We start from the raw sequence: 27,828 nt of genomic DNA, 5'->3' as shown, positions 1-27,828 counted from the left end.
AATTGTGCATCTCCCACAAATTACACTGCTGAATTTTATGCTGGTACAGTGAATGCGAGAGTGTTCCTGGAGCTAGCTGCCGATATGGGTATTGTGCGCACATATCTAATCTGGCCATGGCAGAGCGCATACGTTGCTCTTCACTACTACAAGAGGGCTTGTCACCCTTGGTTTTGCCGGATTTGTAGTGATCCAATCAAGGGCTAATTAGTTACAGAGCTCGATATTAGAGATCATGAAAATGTCTCGTGATGATGTGGGATTGTGTCTCTTAGCGTGAGTGCGATGAATTTGAAAACTTGCTTTTTAGGAGTCGCGTGCAAAAAAAAAGAATATACATGGGCTACCATGAATCATAGCACTGAAAACTGCTGTTCTCTCGTTTGTTCCATTATTTATGGAATATAGTCGGTTTGCTTCATAAAATATGTATTACTTGTCCATGTGGATGTCAAATAAAATTGGTTCAAAATTCATAATATTCATGTATCTATTTATCGTGTTTCTTTTAATTCACATGCCACAACGTTGTCGTTAGTTTTCTCGATTATTAAAAAAAGTGAATTGCCTGGAAGCACCGGAAGCATATATCATCGTGATAACGTCCTGAAGGCCCGTTATTTTGCACTATGGGTGCAAACATACTTTGTATATAGAGAACTAGAGTGGTAACCACCTTTCACTTTGACATTCGTTAACACAGACGTAACATTTCTACCGGCATTACAAGTTAATTGGGAAACTGAAATTGGTGCCTTTACAATATTTCATGTTGCTAACTTGTAGTGGAAAATCTTAGCAAATGTTTGGGAGTACACAACAGACAATTCCAAAAGTCGGGCGTTCACATACACATCACAAGACAGGAATAAATGGCATAGCCGTAGAAAGTTACTTTTTCTTCTGCACTTGTGTTTCGTAGAATATTTTTACTCCTAACTCCACTGGAAAATGTAAGTACTCAAACAGCCACGTTATTTTGTGAGGTTTTATAAAACCGCATTTGAAACTGTCTGCTTATTATTGCCTATAATCTAACGGCGGAACGTAGGCAATCAAATAAAAGGCAAATCGCGTTAGGCGATTTCTTACCTTCGAATGTTCGGTTGAACACAAAACAGTGCTCTATGTGATTCCAAAATACTAGGGTGTGATCAACGCCATAACCTCCTGAAGAAAACAGTTAGAGTGTTAGTGAGCATGATAGGACATAAAGTCGATGTTAAGTGACATTTTATTCATTCATTATTTCATTTATTTCTTGTACTTCTGAATTTTCATAAGAAAGATTTGGAGGGAACATGACCAAGGAGCTTTTATAGCAGCTTGACGATGTCCATGTACCAAGACAGAGGCATGCAGAACTGATAACATAGTCCAGAGCGACATGATGAGGACAACGAAGAACTTTGATAGGCAGCGCTCTGTGTGTGCCAAATCCTTCTTAGCTCTCGCCCCGTTACACTAGATTGTTTTATCGTGAATACCAACCAACTAGCCCACCAATGTGTTTTAGCAAGGACACAGTTCTGAAAGGATTTTCCTTATGGACGTAAATTAACAAACCCTAATAGTCATTAGGAAAGTAAACACAGAAATAAGATTATGATTATTGTGAAGGAAGATATGTCTACCTGATTCTATCGAGTTGTTTTGTAGTCCACTAGTTCGATTTTCAGTACAGTTACTGCCACAGCCTTTACTAGATGAGAAAACCCACTACGTGGTCTTCTAGCATAAGCCTACTAGCCAATGTACCCAAGGATGCAATTTCACACAATCTGTATCGCACATACAAAATTTTACGATTGACTGTGGACTGTGTTGTGTAGCTCCAAATTGAAAGTTCGATAGAAAATTACATATACTTTAGTAACCCTAAATGTCTGCCATGTTGGTTCACAAGGAATGTCCCTAAAAAGCGTTGCTTTCTAAAACAAATGAACGTTCTTTATAATTTTTATGTCTTGCTTCCCACTAAAAAGTATAGCTTGCATGGGATAAAATAAGAGATGTATGTCAAACGCTTCAGCTTTGTAGGGATTAACTGACTCTACTTGCAATCCAGGCGATACATGACATCATTGATGCAGCCTGATTATTACCATGCATCACAAAATTATACAAACGCAACAATTCCTTGATTGCCACGAAACATATAGAGGGAGTCATAACAGCTACATAAGCTTCACAAAAACTTACGTTTTCATGTTCACGTACACTGCATGCAAGGACTCAGCTGTGACCCTTTCAACGCAGTGACAAGTAGAAGAGCACACAACACGAAGGAAGCGCACCCGCCATCAGGTGTTGTTCCACACTTGTTTGTCCCTATCCTACCCCAAATGAGTTCTCTCAGATGCGAAAGAAGTGATCTAATTGCCCTGTGTACCCGCCAACTCACAAGTGAGGGGAAAGTTTGCCTTGTGAAAGATAAAGGTTGCGATAGTGCCTACGTCGGGCGTCACCTGCAATTGGAAGGGCTTCGCCAATGACAACAACGCCTGCTCAAGCCATGCAACCCTGGCACTAAATACGGATGTGTATTAACTGCTGTGGACTTGCCCAGTTACAAGGCGTATCCGGGAGCCCTTGCTTGGATAGTCTGGCCTCCGCAGCTACCGACATAGTGATCACAGCAAATAAATTTGGGTCTAATAACATAGCCTTGGTGGATTTCTTGTATGATGCTGGACTGCATTGGTATTGATAATTATTTTCTTGTTTCTTTCTATATAACCGTACAGCTCTTCCCCCAACAAAACTGCCTAGATAAAACAGCAGCAACTTATGCGGAATTTGATAGAAGGCGTTTAACTTGGGAATTATATACAGAATTTCGATTGAGCACAACATGTGTTATTGTAGTCCCTGATATTAACTCAATAAATTTTTGTCTACTCGGAGGGAAAGATTGTTACGGACCTGTTGTTCAACTAGTTGAAAGAGAAGCGCCTTTTTCCAGCAAGCGCAGTTTTTTGTATACTGGGGAGAATTGGTTATTGACTGCGGAGAGTATCGAAACTGTGCATATAAAAAGTTTAGGGAGAGGTGCTCTGTCGGCTACACGATAAGGCTTATGGTAATATGGTATGACAGGTTACGTCAACACGTCGAATGGAAGATAAACAGCAACTGAAATGTAGAATATAGAAAGCTTAACATCCGAATATGCAGCGGACGTATGCGTGAACATTTATTGAAAATCAATCTTACGGATCCCCTAATATTTCTTGCCGACTACGCCCCACCTTTCCAGTTGATCGTCCGAAAGGAACAGTGCATGTATAATGGCCTGAAATTTGTTAATCCGTCTTCCACTCCACACGCGCTCCGCGTGTGTGCAGATCGGTGCGGACGGCATCATGGCAGGCTGGGTCGCAAAATTTAGTGTACGCTGAATCCGCTCGTGTGGAGCGCGCACGCACTCCCATTGGAGGACACCGTCTGTTGGCAGATGGAAACCATTCGGCGAAGGGAAGGTGTTCGAGGTTGGCAACAGAACATGCCGCCGGTATATTTTTGTCAATGTGAGTTTAATTTTCCGCATCTCAGTGAAAACGCAGCTCTTAGGCTGTCACATTCTGTACTGCGGCAGCATGTGTTGCATTGGTGTGGCCACACACGTTCGAAACACAGCACAATCATTTTACCTGTGCCACATTTGAAATATGCATTGTAATCAGGGCCTAACGTGCGAACTATTTTCGGATGATCATTTACAATGGGCGCTTAATTGGCTGGTTTAGGAAAACCTCTCCAATCATCCAGCGTACTGCTTACGCGAAAGTGAAAGTATCGCTGAAAGTGATCCTTCTCAAAAGTCCCATATATGGCAATCTATGCTCGTTTTTGTTCAGCACGATGGTTGCGCTTTCTCTAATTATGCTAGTGACAGCTTGTAAGAGCATGCAGCACACGCTGATGTGTTAAAAACACAGCTGCGTAGGTTGACAAGCCATGCCTCTTAACAACTGAACACACGCGTGAAGCTTCGAGTACGGGTTACTTATTTACTTGCATTTGAAAGTTAATGTTTTTTTTTTTACTATACTGTCTTTACGAGTGTGCTCAAAATACTTTGCTCAAAATCGTCGAAGAATATAAGCAGCAGCCAGAAAGGGTGGCAACGGTATAACGACGGCGTGATAACGATTGAACGATCACGAAGTCATGACGGCGACTCTGTGACAACGACGCAGTGAGCACGCAGTGATAACGAAGCACTGACGACAATAGAATGACGAAAACAGCATGACAACAACGACGTACTAGGATTGGAGCTACCATCCACGACACGTGCCCAACTGGCGCTGCAACTCGATTCGATTAGTACTATATTCCTTGCTTGCGTGGACTATGTCTGATAGAAACCAATAGTTGAGATTGTAACCTGAAGTCAGCAGGCATGACAATGATACGATGGCGACGCTGTGATAGTGGCATAAATGTCAGTGCGACCAGCATACTTGACAAGAGCTTCTCGGCAAGACAGTAACCAGTAGCCGCAGCAGCCGTGGTGAAATTGCACAAGAGGCAAAGAAAGAACGGCTCTAAAGGCATTGCTTCGCCGCTGAAGCGCAGCCTTTATCTGTTGAAGACGACAGACGTCCTAATAAATATGATCAGGTGGTGATAATATACATAAAACTCTGAACGTTAAAGTTATTCATTGTGGCTGTAAGTTATCTCTGTCTCCACTTCTAATGATTTTATATCAAATAAAAACGTTAGGGTAATTCGCCTAGTTTTATTCTGCCTGCTGGCCAACCTCCTTTATTATCTGCCTGCCCACCTGCCGGCCAGCTTGCCTGAACACGCCTAACCTATTTGGCAGGAAGCTGCGTGACTCGGCTATCTATAGTCTAATTGGTGGGTCATCAGGCTGTTACGCTTAGGGAAACGGGTTCGGAACCAACCATCATACCAATTCGTATCACTGCATAAGGGATACTGGGTATGTAGTACTCTTGAACGGAGCTTTTTCACTCTAACTTGAGTCACTGGGTGCATGGCGCTTCCATAGGTAGGCCAACGCACCGATGTCTCGAATCACTCGGTCTTATATACTCAGGCCGGCATCCGAAACTCATCAAAGTGAGCGCAACTCAGTGAAATTTTTATGACCTTCAGTGCGAGTGACGCCAACAGAGTAGAATGTTGGTGAATGTGAGTTCGAAGGGGTCCGACTGATAGAAATTGGACAAAACTGAGGTCGAGTGAGGCGTCAGCAAAAATGTATTTTAAAAGGAATGCTGAGTGGCTTCTGTTTATTTCGGTCACTTAGAGAACCGCTAAAGGTGCAGCGACGGCATCACCGCAAAGCGACGTCCATCGACCATATTCTTAAAAAAAATGATCGACAATGGGAATACAGGGCCTTCCTTGGCATTGTCGTCCGGCTTAGTGCCGCGCTTCAAACCACCACCTACCGAGCGCGTGTCACCAGTTTTACACATGTCCTGATACCAGCTCCGGCAACGCAATTTGGTGCCGCCAAGCACAGACCCATGCCGACACGCTTCGTGCTACTAAGAGCCTTCGAAGGAAACTTTTGAGCGTTAGTGAGGAATGACGCTTTGCAGTTGAGGAAAAATTTTAGATTTGATCTGCTAGCATCCTTGGTAGCTTAGATATGAGAGCGACGGCCCTTTTAAGGCTTAGGTCACAGTTTGGAAACTTGCAGCAGGACGAAGTTTTGAGCAATGAAGAAGCCTTTGTTCTTAGAAACTGGTTTCTTTTGTAGCATTGTGCTACATTTTCGGGAATGCCAAGTTATGTGTGTTTATAAACTTTCTCTAAACTTAAGCACTTCCGAAGAAATTATTTGACTTTGACTTTATTGAAATTTAGACAATATACAGCTGTCCGGGTGAAGAGGGTTACAGGCGACACAGTGGTCACCTCACTTGGCCCTAGACACCCTGAATTCACGCAGGCACAGTTTCGACATTCTAAGTTACGAAGTAAATTTTTTTTTTTACAGGAAGACTATAACAATTTACATACAGCTATATACATACACGGTACATTCAGATCAATCTAATTAAGAATGTATAATAACTACAAACATGTTCACTTGGCAAAAAAAAATAAAAACAAGGAATCCTAACTGCATCTCCTATACGACAATAAAAGATATGTTCCCATGACAACAAAAAAAACAAAGGAAAAAAATTTCCAACTGGTTTATACACGATTTAAGAAAAATCTCTTTGCCTGGTTTCGGAAAGCAGGGAAAGAGGAACAGTTTTCTATCAAGTCAATCAAAGCAGGATAAAGGTTTAACAGATTAGGAATTTGCCAATTTAACAGTTGTGTAACGAAATTCGTCCTGCATTTAAACGTGATGAAGTTCGTTCTCCTAAACTCGTAATGGGATTCATATTTGGTATACCTTAAAGGGAAGAGTTGTGGATCAATTTTGAAATCTGAATATGCAAGCTCTGATAATCGCCGTTCATATAGTGATTCAATGTTCAAGATGCGATTCTGCGAAAAATATACAGATGTTGATTGACGTTGTGGTAGATTTTCAATAAAGCGCACACTTTTTTTCTGTAATCGATGGAGGCTTTCCATTTTAGACATAGTAGTGGTGCCCCAAACAAGCAGGCAGTAATGCAGTCGCGAATGAACAGTATTAAAATACAGTTGACGTCGTATATAACGAGGCAACAATAAGCGAAATTTATTAAGCATAACAATACAATGTGCAATATTGCGCTTAATATAGTGAATATGGCAAGACCAACGAAGGTTTTCATGAAACTGAACACGTAAAAATTTAATTTATGTTACCTTCGTTAGCTGTCGGGACTCGAATGCCACATCATTATTAATATAAAGAGGTCTGGTAACAGGCGTAAAAACAATGTACTTAGTTTTGTCGACATTTAATGTGAGTTCATTTCTAACAAGCCAGTCAGATAGATTCTTAAGCCATAAGTTTACACGCGGAATTAAGGAACCTAAATTGTCACCAGAAAAAAATACACTTGGGTCATCAGCGTAAAGGATAATAGAAGGGCTTTGTGGGATAGATACCATGTCATTGATGTATAAAAGAAACAGAGTAGGTCCTAGGATTGACCCCTGAGGAAGCCCAAATTTTATTAGCTCAGAATTAGACGTGGCATTATTAATGACAACATACGGGAAACGACCGGAAAGGTAGTTCTGAAATAATGTAAGTGAAGTGCCTCGTATTCCATAATACGGTAGTTTGCTAATAAGTATAATATTTTTCATAGAATCAAACGCTTTGCTGAAGTCTACAAAAGCACCTAATGTGTACGATTGATTTTCTATGTTGTTATTAAGTTTATCCTTAATACTGAGCAAGGCAGATTCAGTTGATTTGTTCGTCTGAAATCCGTACTGGCTGGGAGAGAGTAACTTGTGTTTGTTAAGATCGGTAGTAATCCGTGTATTAATCAGTTTTTCTATTATTTTGGAAAACAATGGTAGAACTGATATAGGTCTATAATGATTAACTATATTTGTAGCACCACCTTTAAACAAAACAGCAACTCTTGCCATCTTAATTATTTCGGGGAAAATACTTGTTGTAAAGATTAGACTTGTTATATGACAAAGTAGATTAACTATTAGGTCAGCAATTGCTTCAATTGGTGCTACCTTAATGCCATCAGAACCGCAAGAACAGATATTTTTCAAACCTAATATAATATCATTAATATCTGCTGGAGTAGCTGGATGTAAGAAAAGGCTGTGCTGAACATTATATTCCATGTATTTTCCTATATTACTGGGCATTCCTGCAGGAGAATCTCCAAATGCCAAAAAATGTCTGTTCAACTCATTGGCAAGAACTTTACCACTAAGAGCCGTTCCTCCAATTGTCATTTGTGTAGGTATATTTTTTTCTGATTTCTGTAGACGATCTTTCACTGTACGCCACGTTTTTTGAGGGTCAAAGGAGATATCTGAAAATTCATGAGCATAGTATTGAATTCTAGATTTCTTTATATCTGCACCTAATTGATTTCTAACTTTTTTGTACTGTTTCAGAACTGTCAAGTCTTTAGATTTTAAAAACTTGGAGAAAAGCCGATTTCGTGCCTTGATTCGCCTGAGCAAGACACGTGTAATCGAAGACTTCCTTCGTTTTCTGCACTTTGCCATTGTTACAATTGGGAAAGCTCATTCATAGAACTGTTATTTTGTGCAAGAATTTGTCGTACAAAATATTAGGATCTTCATCACGCTGCAATCGGCTCCATTCGACTGAGAAGACGATTTGACGAGAATATTAAATTTTGCTTTGGTTTATAACGCGGTAACTATTTGGTGGGTAAGTATGTTCGAATATTTGTTTAGTTGACCTTTCCATAAAGCAGAAGGTTGACAGGTGATCACTAATGTCACTCAGGAGTACTCCTGCCATGGTACCACGAAGATCACTGTTTGTTAGGCATAGATCAATAAGTGTTTCGCTGGAGCCTGGGATACGAGCAGGCGTTGTGATTATATTGGAGTAGCCATCAGCCAACATCATATCAACAAATTCATTGACAGAATTTGACTGTTCTTGTAGGTTAATATTAAAATCACCCATTATAACCACAGGTCTACTTTGTAAGGAGAGGTCGCCCAATACTATTTCTAAAAAGTTGAAGAACTCTTGAAGAGACGCAGAAGGTGGCCGATAAATTACGCCGAAGATGAATGCATTTGTCTGAATAAAAAGTCATTCACAGGAAGGGCTGAAAACTGTGCACTGTGGAATTATTTCGTAAGAAAAACTGTTTTAATGTACAAAACTACACCACCCCCTTTTTTGGTTTTCCTAAACAGCGCTTCACATCTATAACCAGGAAAGCGTACAACATCATTCGATTCAGTATACCAGGTTTCAGTGAAAGCCAGCGCATCAAATTCTTGGTTCAATGACGACAAAAAAATACATATATAAATTTCTTCTTCTTTGTTTTACTGACAGTGAACATTTGCAATGTTCAGTGTCCGAGTGCTTCAAGATTTTGCAGAACTCATACATGCTAAGTGACCTGCTAGTCCTGGTAAGGCGCTGATCTAGGGCTCGAATCCAGGACACGGACAAATTTTTTCTCAACTGCGATGCTTTCCTTCTGGGAAACCCACAGTGGTTTTCGGTGTAGCTTCGGGCTACATTTTTGTTGATGACAATCTCTGTACTAGGCTGAGGTGTCCTCAGCCTCGTAGGGCCCAGCTAGCGATAGTCAATGTTATGGCTGCCAAAAACGCACGTGCTCTTCCCTCTAAGAAAAGTGCGTTCCCGCTGCCACACGCATGCACAAGCACACAAATAAGAATTTCCACAATGTGAAGAAGCTCTAGCACATTTACTTTTTAAGCGAAATGTTTGCGGCACTGCCAAGATAGTATGTCCCAGATATTTGTTTAAAAACACTCAGAAACACAGCGCATACAGGTATTTCTTGAATGTTTCAAACTATTGTGCAGGTATTTTTTAAATGTTTATTGTATGGTTTTCCCTGCATGGCTATACTTATTTTCGTATGCACATTGTCCAACAATTGACGTATTCGTATGTTTGAAACTCTTGTGCATACATTTTTCTAACTGTTTATGGTTTAGTGCTATAATTGTTGTATGAAAATCTAATAATTGATTTATTCAATTCATGAGAAAACGTGAGTTTGTGAAAGTGTCTCGGCCAAGCAGACCTGTTTGAGTCTGATTCTGGCTATCGAATTCGCGTGAATAAAGAGCGGCAGAACCAAATTTCGGAGAGGCTGACTCCGAGCGAAGCTGGCTATGTATGATGAGGCGGACTCAGAGTGAGGTCGTCTGAGTATTGTGAGTCTCAGCAGGAGTAAAGTTGGCTAAATAAAATTCTTGTGAGCTTGAGCATCAGTGAGCGCAGCTCAGTTGAATATTTGTTAGTCTGAGCCCGGATTGAACCCGGATGAGCAGAATTCGGGTGAATTTTAGTCAGGGTAGTCCGGTCCCACAGAAGGTTCTTGAGTCTGAATTCAAGTGAATCTGGCTGAGTAAAATGATGGTGAGTCAGTGTCTGAGTGAGGCTTATGCTCAAATCACAATTTGTTAGTTTGATTGAGCTTCAATTAAATAGCTGACCTTCAGCCGCTTTTCATTGCCACCATCATAGGATAAAAAACATATCATCCACATTTGCACACCTATTATAAGATAGATGGGTAACCGTAATAGTGTAGCCATCTGCCTTCAAAGTGAGAACGCGCCAGCAAGTATTTATTCATACCTCTCTTTTCAGTTTTGAAATTCAGAAGGGTGTATTGCGGGGTATGTGAGCGTTACGTGGAGGCCCTGTATGACAGCTTACGAATGCATTTTAAGAGACTTTTGATAGCAGGAAAAGATGTTCGAGGAGAAGGCGCATGAGATGTTGTGGTTTGCGGCTGGGAGATTCTACAGTAATATTGCAAATACTATCTCGAATATGGCTTGGAAACGCCGGCGACGACAAGGTGGTGAGAATATGGTTATGGGTGCGCGTTGGTGGGTTCAACAAATTCTTATGTGCATTTTTTCATAATGACATTCTTATTACCTTCCCATATACCCTTAAGTAAAGAAAGAAACGAATGTTGAATGCTCGCTGCGATGACTTCTGTGTTCTTCGCCTTTCCGGCAGCAACGCCGATAATAACGTAGAACGACGAGAACGCTGATTTATTTGAAATAAATTGACCACCCCATGCGTCTGGGTCTTATGCGGCAAAAATATTGGTCCATCGACTGTGTATTACATTGCATTAGAGAGCCAGTGACTACCACGTGGTGGTTACGAATCTTCTGCTTAGAATCGCGTTGTGTGAGCAGTGCTTTAGAATATGGAATTTTCAGGAGCACATAGCACTCGTAGTTTGTCATAGCAGCGGGAGCATAGGTTGGTTGTTCTGATTCTAATATTTATATATTTTCCATGCGTGGTCATTAGGCTGCGAATCCTGTTTTCCTCTTTCTACGTATAGCGCCGTGATCATTACATATTTTTGCGCCGCCATGTTTTTTTATTGCAGCGAAAGTTGTAACGGGAGTTTCATGAACGACAACGGCACTTGCACCATTTACTGCTGGAGCCCTGACAGAATACTGGCCACACGTCGTCGTGATCTACCGACAACTATGTAAAGGCTCTCGGCTCAGGTTCGACGACTTGGTGGGTATTAGATGATCATGTTGAGTTAATACTGTGCAATTAGTATTCATGCAGTCACTAGCCCTTCTTGTCCAATGTCGGATTCTAGGCCAATCCTGGTAATCCCACCTTGAACCCCGATGTTGCGCTGTACATGAAGCCCGTTTCCAACTGTGACCGGAAGTTTGCCCAACACTCGTCTTGCCTAGAAAGCTGTGCTTGCTAAGTCCGAGTGCTATGGGCGGCTTGCTAAAGTGTTGCGGTGCAACAGGCCTGGCTCTGTAGCGAACGGCGATCTCAACCGGAAGGAGTGTATCTGAACGACACTGCTTGAGGGGGGGGGGGGGGGGGGAGGTCATGGTTCGTGCAGCTAAATCATTTACTGCTGTGTTACTCAGCTCTAAGCTAAACTTTTTTCGCGTTAGTACCCCTTACGAATGTGATCTTTCCCAGTGTTATGCTGTGAACACATGAGCAATCAAACGCACTTTTCCACATTACCTGGTCTCTGGCTCAGTCGCATGATTGCTTCGCCGCGTCTGCCTTGAAATATACTTGCATACATCTGCTGGCTTTTCCTGAAATATATATATATATACATATGAGGATGACGCACACTTTTCATTTTCTTGCACTCCAAAGCAAATTTCGTTAAGGACACAATATATTTTTAAACAATCAGTCTTGTGTTTCACAAAATACGGCCTTTAGCACGAAGATATTTTGAGTACTACCAGTAAAGATGAGGGCGGCGACTATATCTGCAGTTATTGTACTCTTGCGGGCCCAAATGCAAAATACGGTATTGTAGAATATGTTCGCAAAAAGAAACATTCGCAGGTGATTGCGACAGTCCCTGATGTGAAATTTGAGCGCAGCGCTATACGTGTTTTAATTTCGCGATATATTCGCTGGCGCTGACAATCTGTCTCCTGCGGCACGTTGCAAACAGAGCTCAAGTGCGGCGCGATGGCCTAGCTAATCTGGAAATTGCGAGGGCAAGCGCGTGGATAACGCGGGGCCGTTATTTACAGCAGTCGCCGCCCAGACGACGTGCGCTACTCTGGCGCCAACTCTTAGCGACTGTCGCCACACTACGCTTTCCATCTTACGCTTTCATCATACCCTCCTCCTCCCCTCTCCTCATCGCGTCTTTCATCCCTAGGTGAACTCCGCGTTCTCTCTTTCATTCTTCGCTACGCTCGTTCCCTTGGTTACGCCGACACCTATGCTCGCCGCAGGAACGGGCACATAAGAGCTGCGCTCTGAAAAAAAAAGAAGTGAAAGAAACGCTCGGAGCCAGGGTAATGAATGCATAGTAATGCGACGTGAAGAATGAGTTTTAGTAGGAGGGAGCAAGAAGCAACCCAGTGGGCGCAAAATCTGACATTTTTATTCGTAGAGCAAAGTCAACATACCTACGCCTATAGGTGTCCAGCATTCCTGTTAATGGGCAGAAATGTATCAGATAGTTGCAACTCTTCCCCCAAAATAGATGAACAGCAGCATTACTGATACAATGCATGCCTATTTTCTCAATATTGAAAGCCTCAAACAGCTGTCGTGCGAATGGGTCGCTACTTCAGTCCAATTTGTTGACTTCCAGAAACGCTTGTTCATACTTGCACGAAATGTAATGCACCGATAGCATGGTCAGCCCCCACCTGGCTTAGCAACAGGCTCGGTGCACCAGAAGACCGGCATCGTAGCAAAACTAAGGGCTTGCACATTTTACAGATCTTACAGATCCAACGCTTTCTTATCGAAGTTTCATGATTCGTGTATGTTCGTGCAAGTTCATTTTTTTTTTTCAGAACAGTGGTCTCGCATTTAGGCGAGTGCACTCCTTGAAGTGCTGCTTCGAGATCATGCTCAGTGCCTTGAGTTCGGGCTCGGAGCATGCTCTCAAAAGTCATTATTCACTTATTAGGGAAAAAAAATACCCGGACTTTATCATTGTTTTTCTTCGAAGGGTTTTGAATCCGAACAAAACCGCTATGAACCGTTACGAATAATTTTAGTGGCACCAGCGTCGAGTGACACTATTGTTTCTTGTACAGGACTTCCAGCTCATTTCTTTTGACAACTGGGGAGGAAATTCAAAATAAAACAGGAACAGATAAAAGGGATAGCACAGTGCAAACTTCATGGGTTTCATTAAAGATATCATATTATAGAATAAGTTTCGTTACAAGTTGAAATACTGAAGTGGCTGGATTATTTGGAGTTAATAAGAAATCCCTGAGACGACAGGGGACGAAATTCAAAATAAATCAGAAAGAATAGAAAGAAATAGTAAAGTAAAAATTCATGGGTTTCATTATAGGTATTATATTACAGCATAAGCTTCGTTAAAAGTTAGTTACTGATGTGCCTGGAACAATTACATATAAATATAAATTACTGTGGCGACTGCAGGGACAATTCAATATATACCAGGAAAAAATAGAAAAACCATTACACTACAAAATTTATTGATTTATTATAGATATGGTATCAGGGCACAAGTTCAGTGACAAGTTGAGTTACTGAAGTTTCTGAAGGAATAAAAATATATTAGAAATCACTGAGATGACCGGGGAGCGTACAAGTAGAATATATCCCCTTGGCGCGGGGGCCGCCGCGGGCCACTTCCGCTAGTATGGCAGCAGCCAGGGCCGCAGCCTGCGACGTTGCCTCCGAGATTTAAGTTCGTTTACGCTCCGACGCTGGGCTGCCCCCGCAGTGACCGCGATGCAGCAGCGGGCAATGACGCCCATTTCGTGATATGAGCACGCATCACTTGCATTGTCGTGTATTCGAGGCACATGAAGCAACTTGAACTGCTTCAAAAAACCCTGCGCAACGTTGTGCAAGGGTTGCGCGCAGGCCTTTGACAACGCTACGCCACGCTGCCGAGAGCCGGGTTGCATCGTTTTGAACGACGCTGAAAAAGCGCTCATGAGGAAAGTGGACACGTGCAGCAGTGGCAAGGAAGAAGACTGCGGCATGATTATGGAGCCATGTGTTGAGACCGGACAGGCCGCCATTGGAATATGAACCTGGCAACGTTTAACGCTAGAACGTTATCTAGTGAGGCGAGTCTAGCGGTGCTATTGGAGGAATTAGAGGGCAGTAAATGGGATATAATAGGGCTCAGTGAAGTTAGGAGGCCAAAAGAAGCATATACAGTGCTAAAAAGCGGGCACGTCCTGTGCTACCGGGGCTTAGCAGAGAGACGAGAACTAGGAGTCGGATTCCTGATTAATAAGAACATAGCTGGTAACATACAGGAATTCTATAGCATTAACGAGAGGGTGGCATGTCTTGTGAAACTTAATAAGAGGTACAAAATGAAGGTTGTACAGGTCTACGCCCCTACATGTAGTCATGATGACCAGGAAGTCGAAAGCTTCTATGAAGACGGGGAATCGGCGATGGGTAAAGTCAAAACAAAATACAGTATACTGATGGGCGATTTCAATGCCAGGGTAGGCAAGAAGCAGGCCGGAGACAAGTCAGTGGGGGAATATGGCATAGGCTCTAGGAATAGCAGAGGAGAGTTATTGGTAGAGTTTGAAGAACAGAATAATATGCGGATAATGAATACCTTTTTCCGCAAGCGGGTTAGACGAAAGTGGACGTGGAGGAGCCCGAATGGTGAGACTAGAAATGAAATCGACTTTATACTCTGCGCGAACCCTGGCATCATACAAGATGTAGACGTGCTCGGCAAGGTGTGCTGCAGTGACCATAGGATGGTAAGAACTCGACTTAGCCTTGACTTGAGGAGGGAACGGAAGAAACTGGTACATAAGAAACCAATCAATGAGTTAGCGGTAAGAGGGAAACTAGAGGAATTCCGGATCAAGCTACAGAACAGGTATTCGGCTTTAACCCAGGAAGAGGACCATAGTGTTGAAGCAATGAACGACAATCTTATGGGCATCATTAAGGAGCGCGCAATAGAAGTCGGTGGTAACACCGTTAAACAGGAAACCAGTAAGCTATCGCAGGAGGCGAAAGATCTGATCAAGAAACGCGAATGTATGAAAGCCTCTAACCCTACAGCTAGAATAGAACTGGCAGAACTTTCGAAGTTAATCAACAAGCGTAAGACAGCGGACATAAGGAACTATAATATGGATAGAATTGAACAGGCTCTCAGGAACGGAGGAAGCTTAAAAGCAGTAAAGAAGAAACTAGGAATAGGCAAGAATCAGATGTGTGCGTTAAGAGACAAATCCGGCAATATCGTTACTAATATGGATGAGATAGTTCAAGTGGCTGAAGAGTTTTATAGAGATTTATACAGTACCAGTAACACCCACGACGATAAGGTGAGAGAGAATAGTCTAGAGGAACTTGAAATCTCACAAGTAACACCGGAAGAGGTAAAGAACGCCTTGGGAGCTATGCAAAGGGGGAAGGCAGCTGGGGAGGATCAGGTAACAGCAGATTTGTTGAAGGATGGTGGGAACACTGTCCTAGAAAGGTTGGCCGCCCTATATACACAATGCCTCATGACCTCGAACGTACCGGAATCTTGGAAGAACGCTAACATAATCCTAATCCATAAGAAAGGGGACGCCAAAGACTTGAAAAATTATAGACCGATCAGCTTACTGTCCGTTGCCTACAAAGTATTTACTAAGGTAATCGCAAATAGAATCAGGAATACCTTAGACTTCTGTCAACCAAAGGACCAGGCAGGATTCCGTAAAGGCTACTCAACAATAGACCATATTCACACTATCAATCAGGTGATAGAGAAATGTGCGGAATATAACCAACCCTTATATATAGCCTTCATTGATTACGAAAAAGCGTTTGATTCAGTCGAAACCTCAGCAGTCATGAAGGCACTACAGAATCAGGGTGTAGATGAGCCATATGTAAAGATACTGGAAGCTATCTATAGCGGTTCCACAGCCACCGTAATCCTCCACAAAGAAAGCAACAAAATCCCACTAAAGAAAGGCGTCAGGCAGGGAGATACGATATCTCCAATGCTATTCACAGCATGTTTACAGGAGGCATTCAGAGACCTGGAGTGTGAAGAATTGGGGATAAAAGTTGATGAAGAATACCTTAGCAACTTGCGATTCGCTGATGATATTGCCTTGCTTAGTAACTCAGGAGACCAATTGCAATGCATGCTCACTGACCTGGAGAGGCAAAGCAGAAGGGTGGGTCTGAAAATTAATCTACAGAAAACTAAAGTAATGTTTAACAGCCTCGGAAGAGAACTGCAGTTTACGATAGGCAGCGAGGCACTGGAAGTGGTAAGGGAATACATCTACTTAGGGCAGGTAGTGACCACGGATCCGGATCATGAGACTGAAATAACCAGAAGAATAAGAATGGGCGGGGGTGCGTTTGGCAGGCATTCTCAAATCATGAACAGCAGGTTGCCACTATCCCTCAAGAGGAAAGTGTATAACAGCTGTGTCTTACCAGTACTCACCTACGGGGCAGAAACTTGGAGGCTTACGAAAAGGGTTCTGCTGAAATTCAGGACGACGCAACGAGCAATGGAAAGAAGAATGATAGGTGTAACGTTAAGGGATAAGAAAAGAGCAGATTGGGTGAGGGAACAAACGCGGGTAAAAGACATCTTAGTTGAAATCAAGAAAAAGAAATGGGCATGGGCCGGACATGTAATGAGGAGGGAAGATAACCGTTGGTCATTAAGGGTTATGGACTGGATTCCAAGGGAAGGGAAGCGTAGTAGGGGGCGGCAGAAAGTTAGGTGGGCGGATGACATTAAGACGTTTGCAGGGACAACATGGCCACAATTAGTACAAGACCGGGGTAGTTGGAGAAGTATGGGAGAGGCCTTTGCCCTGCAGTAGGCTTAACTAGGCTGATGATGATGATGTTGAGACCACAACAATAACGACAACACGGAAAGTTTTTGTTGCAATTCGTAGTCAATATTTCCGAGAAGGCTTGTACGATCAGGCAAGATTTAACGCCGCATACGTCGCGCGGATAGCGCGCTTGTCCAAAATATGTTGACACCAAACAGAGTGACTGAGTGCACACCACGTGGAATACAGTCATTGCAGTCGCGATGGAGAATATTCAGTGCGATCGCTATCAGCGGCCTCACCTCCGGAGGTCGCTAGATTCAGTTTTCCGGGTTTGTAAAGCTAGGCGAACGACGACTACGAGCGTCTCGAGGAAACACGGCACTGTGCGATTCGTATCGAGCGGGCGATGAAGTAGGGGGCTCGTGCCTTCGCTGGTCGAATGAATTACCACGACGAGCGATGAATTTCTCTGTCTCCATAGGGCGCTGACCAGGTCGTGGACGAGGAGCACCCGGAGGGAACCCACGGAGACCCCCGAGCCGATAGAAGATCCTGCAGACGTGACCAGCCTCTCCGCAATGAAAGTACAGGGGCCTGAGGTCAGGATACCGCCATGCGTCGCTTTTCTGTGGCCTCCACTCCTGGATGGACGGTGGACTGCGACGCCTGAATGCTACTGCCGTTTGTTCCGTGGGGCGCATGACGTTTGAGGGACCGTACAGCGATGGTCGTCGTACGGCGTCCGCATAAGTCATTCGGACAGGCTCCGCCGTAGTGGTTCCTCATAGCGTTCAGGAGCTTCAATGACTTGCTTTATCTCTTCGCGCATTATCTCTGCCACAGAAATTCGTGCTGTCGGGCGTCGGTAACCTGCAGTTTCTGGAGCTCTTCTCGCACCACAGACGTGATCATTTCGCGCAGGTTCTCGAGGTGGTTTCCAGAAGTCACGGTATGGGGGCTGTATAAAAGTTCCATCAGGTTGCGGTCGTATGGTCTGGCACGCGGTCGAAGGGACCTTTCCATTGCTGTTGCTTCAGCGAGGAAGTCCGCAAGTGTAGGGGCTGAATTTCGAATAAGCCCAGCAAAAATATCTTGCTTCGCACCTCGCATCAGAAATCCGACCTTCTTGTCTTCAGCCATTGAGGTGTCCGCACGTCTTAAAAGCCAAGCCATGTCTTCAGTATACGTGGTGACGCTCTCGTTCGGTGCTTGGAATTTTACCTGTACTGTCAACTCAGCTTTCTTTCCTCTCCATGTTGTAGTATCTGGCGCTCAGCTGTCGTCGAAATTTGTCCCACGAAGACAATGCCGTTTCATCGTTAAGAAACCACGTCCTCGCAGAGTTTTGGAGCGCGAAGTACACGTTGAGCTGCTTGCGGTCTTCATACCATCCCTTGCATTCGGCGACCCGCTGGAAGTGGTCTAGCCAATCTTTTACGTCTTCAGTAGCATCTCCATGGAATACAATCGGCGCCTGCGGCTGGTTGATGATGAACTGCGCTGGCACAACAGCCGCAGCACAGAAGGCGGTGGACTCGGGTTCATAGTTCTGATACGCCCGGGCAAAAAACCTTGCTCAGGTTGGAGCCCTTGCAGACGGCGGCTGGTACGTGCGTGCACAGGGGTAATCTCTCCCGGGCTACTCACAGGAGACGCGTCTGGGGTACACTGCGTCTCCGGCAATGGTAGCATGTACCCCGCACCTCCACCAGTAAAATTTCACGAAGATAACTAAGACGCCCTCGCCGAAACAGAACAGCCTTCTTTAAAGATGGCCGACAACCCAAAAATAACAGGACACAACTGCGCCTTTCGTCGTCTCTCTGGCGATTGGTGCCTGTAGTGGGCAGCTGACATCGCGTCAATATGACGCAAGCATTTCATCCTTAAAAGAGAAATCTGAGTTGCAGTCGCTCTCGCACCGCCGTAACATAGCCAGCGTTGATCTTTTTCAAGGTTTTCCTAGAGTTCACCTAATCGTGTGCCATACATCATTCCACCTGCAAGAATATCACAACGCACACGTCATCCACTCGAAGTTGTGAAACGACCCTAACCCCTCATCCCCGAACTACCTTCTGTGCTTCATTCTTTTCTCGAACAGCAACTGGTGGGAATGGCCCCACCATGTTGCATCTACAAATAAACACCATGTGTTCATTGCTTATGTTGCTTCAAGTTTGTCAAATTAATTACCCTATCTTGTACAAATTCATCATCTACAGTGCGTTCTCGATTGTATGCATTGTATCTACCTTTTTTCAAATGTTCCAATAGTTACTGAAGGGAATTGTCCGTTGCCGATGTTTCTTCTCTTCGGCCAACATAATTACAATTTTTTTCTTCGAATGCACATTTGTTGCGAGTATGTATTTGTTTATACAGGGCATGTACCACTTCTCAGATGTCCCTTTTCTTATCACGTTGAATTGTCGTTGCATGACGTACCCTTCTCCTTATGTAACACCCCGGATGAAGGGGCCTTTAAGGAAATAAACTGACCTGACCTGACTTGATTTCTGCTACTCGTTTGGAGTAATTTTCACTGATACTGAATTGTGTGCCCTTGAGTTTCAGTTTTTCAATATTTTATTCTTATCCCTAAACTCTGCCACTTTCAAAATGACCGGATCGTTCATGTCAGGCATTTTGTCTGTGTATTCTCTCAGTTAAGTTCCACTTTTCATTAACTAATTTGCAAAGATTTCTTCATTCTATTTTCTGTATTCTCGAAATCTTTTTTCTCTATTCTATGTATGATGAGATTTTTCCGTCTAGAAGGGTTCACTAATTCCTCGATGTGTTTTGCAAGAGCAGGTAACTCATAGTCATGCTTACGAAAATTCAATTCTATCGTTGCAAGCCGGTTCGGAATTTCACCTATCCCCTTAGTTTGTTTCTCAGTAGTCTGTAGTCGAACCTTAGTCTAAGCAATACAGGTATCCGTAGATGTCTGCCTTGTTTAGTTTTCACTTACCTTTCCTAATATCTCACTCTTATTGCTGAATATTTTCTCGGGATTTAATTCAGTATCAAGCCCAAAGTTTTGATCGACGTGGCCCGACAACTTGAACAACCTACGTACAACTAAATTGCAGTATTTCAAACAACTGAGGACAATATGTGGAATAGACAGCACAATCAAGCAAATACAATTGCTCCGCGTGCCATATTTTCTCTCACCGACCTGTACAGACAGAGAAACTTAAGGCGACATATTCACAATGATGCAGCCGTGTCCACTGAAGCTTGACGTGAAGGTCCTTGCTTTTATATGATCCTGCCAACTTACTAGCGGGGCTGCCTGGGACGTCATCGTGTTCCAAGTGAGTGCTGGTCGACCAAATTCACGTGGCACAGCATTGTTGTCACTGTCTTCAATTTATCTGCGCTTGGATAGCTATCCCTCGAAGGTAGTTGTGCACTGTCGAGCCTGGCACAATAGTTCCGTCTTCCAGAGATGACAAGGACCACTGCTCGGTCCGTGATAATCCATTCTGCCAAAACCTGTACAAACAGATGAACGTAAGGCGACATAGTCACAGCGATGCTGCCGTGTCCACTGAAGCTTGAAGTGAAGGTTCTTTCTAGTATATGCTCCAGCCAACTTTCCAATGGGGCTGCCTGGGACGTCATCGCGCTCCAAGTGGGTGCGCAGTTGATCATGTCCACGTGGCGCCCCATTGGGGTTGCAGGCCCCAATCTACCTGGCGGGAATCGCTGTCCCTCGAAGGTAGTTGCGCACTCCCCAGCCTGACGCAATCGTTCCGTGTTCCGGAGAGGGCAAGGGCCGCTGCTTCGTTCGTGGAAATCTATTCTACCGAAACCTGAAAAAACCTGTACAAAAAGATGAACGTAAGGCTGCGTATTCACGGTGATGTTGCTGTGTCTACTGAAGCTTGAGGTGAAGGAGATGGCTGCCCCTCAAAAGAAGTTACGCACTGCCCAGCCTGGCACAATAGTTTCGTGTTCTAGAGATGGAAAGGGCTACTGCTTGGACCGTGAGAATCCATTCTGCAAAAACCTGTACAAACAAAGTAACATAAGGTGAGATAGTCATGGCGTTGGTGCCGTGTCCACTGATCCACCATATTAAACACAAATCGCACTGAAAGACGTGGTAAAAGCATTATATTTGTTTTACCTGTGCATGATGGCATAACATTCATAAGGATCTTGCTTGAAAACCTAAACCTTCAGTGTATATCTACAGCTTTTGAGGCGAAAGGTACCCCAAGAATGTTATTGAGACGTACTTGTTTCTGTACGTTTTATTTTGTTATCGAGGCTTCACGACTACTAGGTTTCTCCTCACAATCATGTGACATTGCAGACAAAAACTGCATCTTGAGTATTGTCTATTCATTCGTGTACATATTTATTTCGCAAATCTTTTATTAAACTCTCAGCGCCTTTCTACCGGCAAATTATTTGAAAATGGGGAGCGTAGACTTGTCCAATTGGTTAGGTCACGCGCATTGCCAAGCGTCAATAGCAATAGGCCTTCTGGCTCGACTAGAAGCACTTGAGAGCATGATACAGAGTTTGTGGCTTTTGTATGATAACTTCGCTTCGTAATAAGGTAAGGTCTAGAGGTTATGTAGGCTTTATATAGCCAATGTGCAGGCTGAGTTTAGAGCCCGAGCTTTATTATATAGTTACGAAGATAGTAAGTAAATGCTGACGCTTGAAAGGTTTAAATCTGAAAAATTAAAGGGCACGGCAGCTGGGCTTGCGCAGAGATGAATAATCCACTTGTCTTCCTCGTGCAGTTCATCGCCAGCCTGCTGGTGATACCGGCGGGAAACCAACAACCGTGTCAACACTTCCAAACCGCCGATTTGCTTCTGCGCCAGAATGACAGTTGTTCGGCGCCTACGATACTAGAATCTTCGGATGGTATCCGTGAAGTACCACCGTCAACTCCTAGCGGCAGCAACAGTGCAGTCTACCAGTCGTGTGAAGCGGCGCTGCGGGCCACCTGGACTATAAAAGCTGCCAACGAGAGATCGCAACCCAAAGGGCACAGCAGCTGGGCTTGCGCACAGATGAATAATCCGCTTGTCTTCGTGCAGGTAAGAAAGCGTTTTGGAAAATGCTTTCGTTCTAGCGAGCGCTGTCTTGTCGTGCTGCCGTGCCCTGCGGTACTTCTCGATGCAATGTCTGACGTAGCGTACATAACAAAGTTACTATTGCTTGCCGGCGATGTTGAAACTAACCCTGGACCTGATATGGCGGAACTTTCACGACAGCTGCAACAGATTGCAGAGGACATAAAACTAATAAAAGAAGAACGACTAACAGCAATCGACAACAAATTAGAGCACTTAAGTTTCCTAGAAGACAAGCTTTCCTCGTGTACGGAACAGGTAACCAATTTACAGCAGGTGGTGTCATCCTTGGAACTAAGGCTAGACGACCTCGAGAATCGCTCCAGAAGGTCGAATCTCATAGTCTATGGTATGTCAGAAGAAGAAGATGAAAATAACGAATCCCTGGAGCGCTCTATGAATAAAAAGGTTGTCAAAGATTACTTGAAATTGGATGATGTCACGATCGAACGGATTCACAGGTTAGGTAGACCGGAAGAAACCAAAACAAGGCCAATAATACTAAAGCTTCTAGATTTCAGGAACAAAGCAAAACTTTTGCGAAATTGTCACAAACTAAAGGGGACTGCGTTTGCCATCAGTGAAGATTTTTCACCCCGCGTTCGCGACATTAGAAGAAACTTGTGGAAATACGGCAAACAAAAAAAAAAAAAATTCCGGCGATAAAGTCTCTCTGGTTTACGACAAACTAAAGATAAACGGGGAGCTATATTTTTGGGACGATGTAAAAAAAGACATGTGCCTTGTTACACGTGCTTTAAACCAAACAAAAAACCAGGACACAGAAGCACGAACCCTTCGCCCACGCCGCCAGCAACGTCCCAAATAACTTTCATGAACATAAATGCGCGTAGCATTGTCAACAAGCTCGGTCACCTTGAATCATTACTAGTGGGTTTCGAGCCGGACTTCCTAGCCATTACGGAAACCTGGCTAACAAAAGACATTAACAATTTTGAAATAATTCCCCCAAACTACGCTATAATTCGTAAGGACCGACCGACACGTGGTGGAGGCGTGGCTTTGTTAATAAAAGATTAAGACCCTTTCCTTACAGTGCCTGAAGTTTAGGGGTGGAAGTGATTTTTTGCAAACTCTGTTTTTCTAGTAGCGATATCATAGTTGGATGCGTTTATCTCAGCCCTTGTTCTGATTCAGACATATTTCAATTATTATGTACTTATATACAACGTCATGTTAAGAGCACCAGACTAATACTTCTAGGGGACTTCAATCTTCCTGACATCGACGGGAGTACACTGCAACATCATTCACCTTGCGCGGAAGTTGTTTTCGATATGATGCTTTCTTTCAACCTCACGCAGATTGTAACAGAACCTACCCGTGTACAAGGAACTAGCGCTAACATTTTAGATTTAGTGTTCCTGAGCAATAATTTCCCTTATCATGACGCGAATGTAGAAGTACTTGAAAGTCTGTCTGACAACAAACTAATAATGTGTTCTGTCCCGTTTCATTACACTACACCCTCATCCCTAATAATAACATTTCCTGACTACAGCCGAGCTGACGACACTAGAATACTTGACACATTATCTGAAGAGCTATCATTGTTCCATCAACTCTCAGAAGACACTAATACCGAGATGGCAATTCTATGGCATAGGTTTAAAAATATTCTATCATATTGTATTACTAATTTCGTTCCTACTAAGACTAAAATAACGCGAAAGAATAATCCTTGGATTACTCGAACTGTAACTCATGCCAAACGGAAGGTCCGGCGACTGAAAGAAACGCAACGACGCCACCCATCAGAAGGAATACCCGAAAAATTAGCATTAGTCACTAACGATTTAAAATCTAAAATCAAAATAGCTAAACCATTATACATTTTAAATACGCTCACAAATTTCCTAAAAGATACTCCTCAGAAGTTCTGGCGTTACTTACATCCTAAAGTACATAATGACAGTCATCCGTCCTCGGAGGAAAATCGAAATACTGCAACCACACTGAATAACTACTTTTGTTCCATTTTTACTACAGACGATAGAAATGCACCCCGCAATAGCCCCTGCACCGGCAAGCAACTAGGGCCCCTTACTGTGACTGAAGCTGGAGTCTTAAACCTACTACTAAATTTAGAAAATAAAAAAGGATCGGGGCCTGATAACATTCCTAAAACATTCCTGCGCAGATATGCCGAGTGGATTGCGAAGGTTTTAGTAATACTCTTTAACAAATCCCTGTCATCCTGCACCCTTCCTAAAGAATGGAAAACAGCGAAAATAACACCAATACATAAATCAGGAAGCAAATGAGATCCTTCAAACTTCAGACCAATCTCACTAACCAGCACAACATGCAAGCTACTTGAGCACATCATCTTAAAGCACATTACAACCTATCTAGAAGATAACCAAATTCTAACACCTTTCCAGCATGACTTTCGAAAGGGACTTTCTACCGTTACTCAACTAATTGAACTCGTGCATGACGTAACCACCTCTATTGATCACCAGAATCAAATTGACCTTATTTTCCTAGACTTTTCGAAAGCCTTCGACCGCGTGTCACACCAAAAACTTATTAGGAAGCTTGAACTAACTTTAGGAACTGGCCCAATTTTAGACTGGATTACTGATTACCTCACTAACCGTACTCAGTTTGTCGAAATTAACAACGAGAAATCCGTAACAGCTGATGTCACATCAGGTGTACCACAAGGAAGCGTCTTAGCCCCAGTGTTATTCCTAATTTTTATAAACGACCTTCCTGCTAACATATTTAACAACATTAGGCTTTTTGCCGATGACTGCGTGCTATGTCAGGAAATTAACTCTGTCGTCGACCATATAGCTTTAAATAACGCCATAGCATCAGTAACTAAATGCTGTGAAGATTGGCAGATGACTATTACCGTTAGCAAATCTGTTGTATTATATGTAACTAGGAAGAAACATAGACCACTCTTTCAGTACACACCAAATAGCATTCCTCTTGCTTCTGTCAGTGAATACAAATACTTAGGCATATTACTAACCTCTGACCTCAGATGGGATGCTCACGTTAACAAAGTCACGGCAACCGCCCTAAAACAGGTATTTTTCATTAATAGACGCCTCAAACTAGCACCATCTGATATAAAGTTACTAGCATATAAAACATTTCTCAGACCGGTACTGGAGTATGCAAATATAGTTTCGTTTCCTTTCACTAACAAGCTCATTAAAAAACTTGAAGCCGTTGAGAGAAAGGCGCTCAGATACATTTTTAACAAACATTGGCTAGCAGACTCACCGACAGAACTACTCAAACAAGCCGGGATGCTAACCCTCCAAAACAGAGCAAAACTAGCGCGCCTTAAAACCATTTACCAACTCATTATTAATCAATTAAATCTGGATACCTCACGATACATAACGAAATCTCAAACGAGGAACACACATCATAACCCCCCCCCCACACACACACACGCACACTAAACGAGTATTCATTCCCCACTGACACTTTCAGGTATTCATTCTTTCCACAGACTATACGCGATTGGAACGCTTTGAACGTGGGCTCTGTTAATAGTTCATCACTAACTGCTTTTATCACGCTTGTTGAAAACGATCTACTTACATCTCAGTAATTATTTTTGTTTACTGTAGGTATCACTTTGTTACTACCTTTGTTTTGCATTTTAACACAATTATCTGTCCAACCCAAATCTTGCAGCGTGAGCCTGATTATATATTTTTTACTGCTACTGATGTATAAGTTTATTCTGTGTATTTCTAAACCGTTATTATTGTCATGTTTGTATGTCAGTGTACTTTTTTGAATGCCCTTTCTGTTACGATCCCTGACGGGATTGACAGTATTGAATAAATAAATAAATAAATAAAAATCCATGTATAAAGATGCTAGACAATTGCGCACTGTCTTGGGTGAGCTGAATCGCGAAGAAGGCTTCAAATAGAAACAAAATTAGACCGTTTCGGGAGTCTACCAGCCAGTAATGTTTAAAACGTGAGAGCTAATTGGCAAGTTTAGCAAACTACCAATAACATTACCACATAAATATAGCCTAGCTGCATATGGGGTTGGGACTCGGCAGTCCAAGAAGCATGGTGAAATTTTTCATCGATTATCTTTACACGCAATTTTGTTATTGGATTCTTGCTGTCTAGGCAGTGTTTGCGGGCTGAGATCAAGTACCAACCATTACTGATTAGGTAAAACTTTCTTCATCTATTGTTATGCATTATGTGTGGTGTGTGGAAACTGTGCATTTCCCATAAGGTGTTTCAATGTCGGTTATTAAGCTGTACACCGATACGAAATAATATTGTCTGCTGATATACCCAATGCGCACTGTAGCCTGCACACTATGTAAGTCTAGTTCAAATGCCGATACTGAATGTCAGAAGAGAATAATTCATTGGCTGTAGAAATTATTGCGTTGGAAAAAGTAGCTTTCTATTATGTTCACATGTGAACTACTCTAATTTTATTTCATGAAAATGAAAATTTTGTACCTTACTGGTGCATAACTGCGAGTCGGCCTAGTTGGAACAAGTTCATTATTTAAAATTTTTTTGTCCGCAAATAGACAGGGACAAAAACAAGGGGCAACACAAGGACGAGCGAGCAAGCGCTCGTCCTTGTGTTGCCGCACTTCTTTGTCCCTGTCTGTTTGCGCACAAAACATTTTTACTTACTGGTGCATTGCTTAAATACATCATAAATTACTTACCACTTCCAGTCAAGCTCGTAATGCTGGGTGAATAAATAAGATTGGGGTCGCTGGTAGCGTACTTCATTATACAGGCATGTGTGTTGGTGGCCCAAAGTTCGTCTGTCGTAACTCCGGTAACGGACCCAAACTTTTTCAAAAGTATGAAGAGCCTAAACAAATGGAATTATTGCAGGAGCATCAATAACTTAAATGTACATTATACATTCAAAGCACAAGCTTTTTCTATGCAGCTTGCTAATATTGAAAAATGTGTACCCACCCCTGCAGCAGGATCGCACTTACAGCGAGAGTACTGGCCATGAGCACAATCTGCACAGGGAGCCAAACCACCCACCCTCTAAAGGCTGAACCACCCAGTTATCTTTCATCCTGCTTCATTCACTTTATTATCCTTGCCGAAATGTTGAAAGGGGCAATTGGTAGAACCGCGAAACAAAAACTGCACCGATTGCAGACGCCACAAATCAATAGTTCGTTAGCTTCCTTCAGCATAAATCCATACTTGTTCACCAGAGATGTGCTCTATCTTTTAGGCGCTAAACATAAAGGCACGTTAATGTCCATAGAGTATTCCTGTGTCGCTGATCAGGCATACAAATGAGGGCACGAGACGCTGGCTTAAATATCGCAGGAAACAAAGCCGGAAGACACCGCGCCCTGTGGAAATCCATGTCATTCGAAGCAGTGTGCGGGGAACCTACCAAATTAAAGAAAGGACCATCAGAGCACCAAGACGCAGGCGGCTATTTCGTGACGTACATGACACGAATATCATGAGATTCATGCCATTACCTATCATTTTTGTTCGTCATACACTCTTGTCATGCTATGCCGATTTGGTTCATACCAGGTTAAGGAAACGACCTGGAGTGCACCAAGATGTAGGCAGCTGTTCTATCACCTACATAATAAGAATATTGCTACGGAAAAGTGTTTGCAATGACGAAGAGGCGAGCAGTGAGAAGATGACGACGACGATTGCAGGCTAGCGCGGACTGTTGCCTCTTGGCCAAGTGCGGCGTATTCCCTTGTAAATATACTTGTACATAGCTTTTCGTC

At 43.1% G+C, this 27,828-nt stretch overlaps 1 long non-coding RNA gene across 2 annotated transcripts in view; it reads right to left on the bottom strand.

The window, feature by feature from the left end:
• The window catches only part of LOC126534377 (uncharacterized), a 56,183-nt gene that overhangs the window by 11,102 nt on the left and 17,253 nt on the right, over positions 1-27,828 (bottom strand). For both annotated transcript variants that reach the window (XR_011895677.1, XR_011895676.1), the window contains 3 exons: positions 26,767-26,918; positions 11,654-11,730; positions 1,093-1,170 (listed from right to left, as the gene is read on the bottom strand). This is a non-coding gene — a long non-coding RNA (uncharacterized lncRNA). The remainder of the gene's footprint in view (positions 1-1,092; positions 1,171-11,653; positions 11,731-26,766; positions 26,919-27,828) is intronic.

This window comes from Dermacentor andersoni, chromosome 7 (assembly GCF_023375885.2).
Source record: "Dermacentor andersoni chromosome 7, qqDerAnde1_hic_scaffold, whole genome shotgun sequence".
Taxonomy (NCBI): domain Eukaryota; kingdom Metazoa; phylum Arthropoda; class Arachnida; order Ixodida; family Ixodidae; genus Dermacentor; species Dermacentor andersoni.
This window is presented reverse-complemented; position numbering and strand designations above follow the sequence as displayed.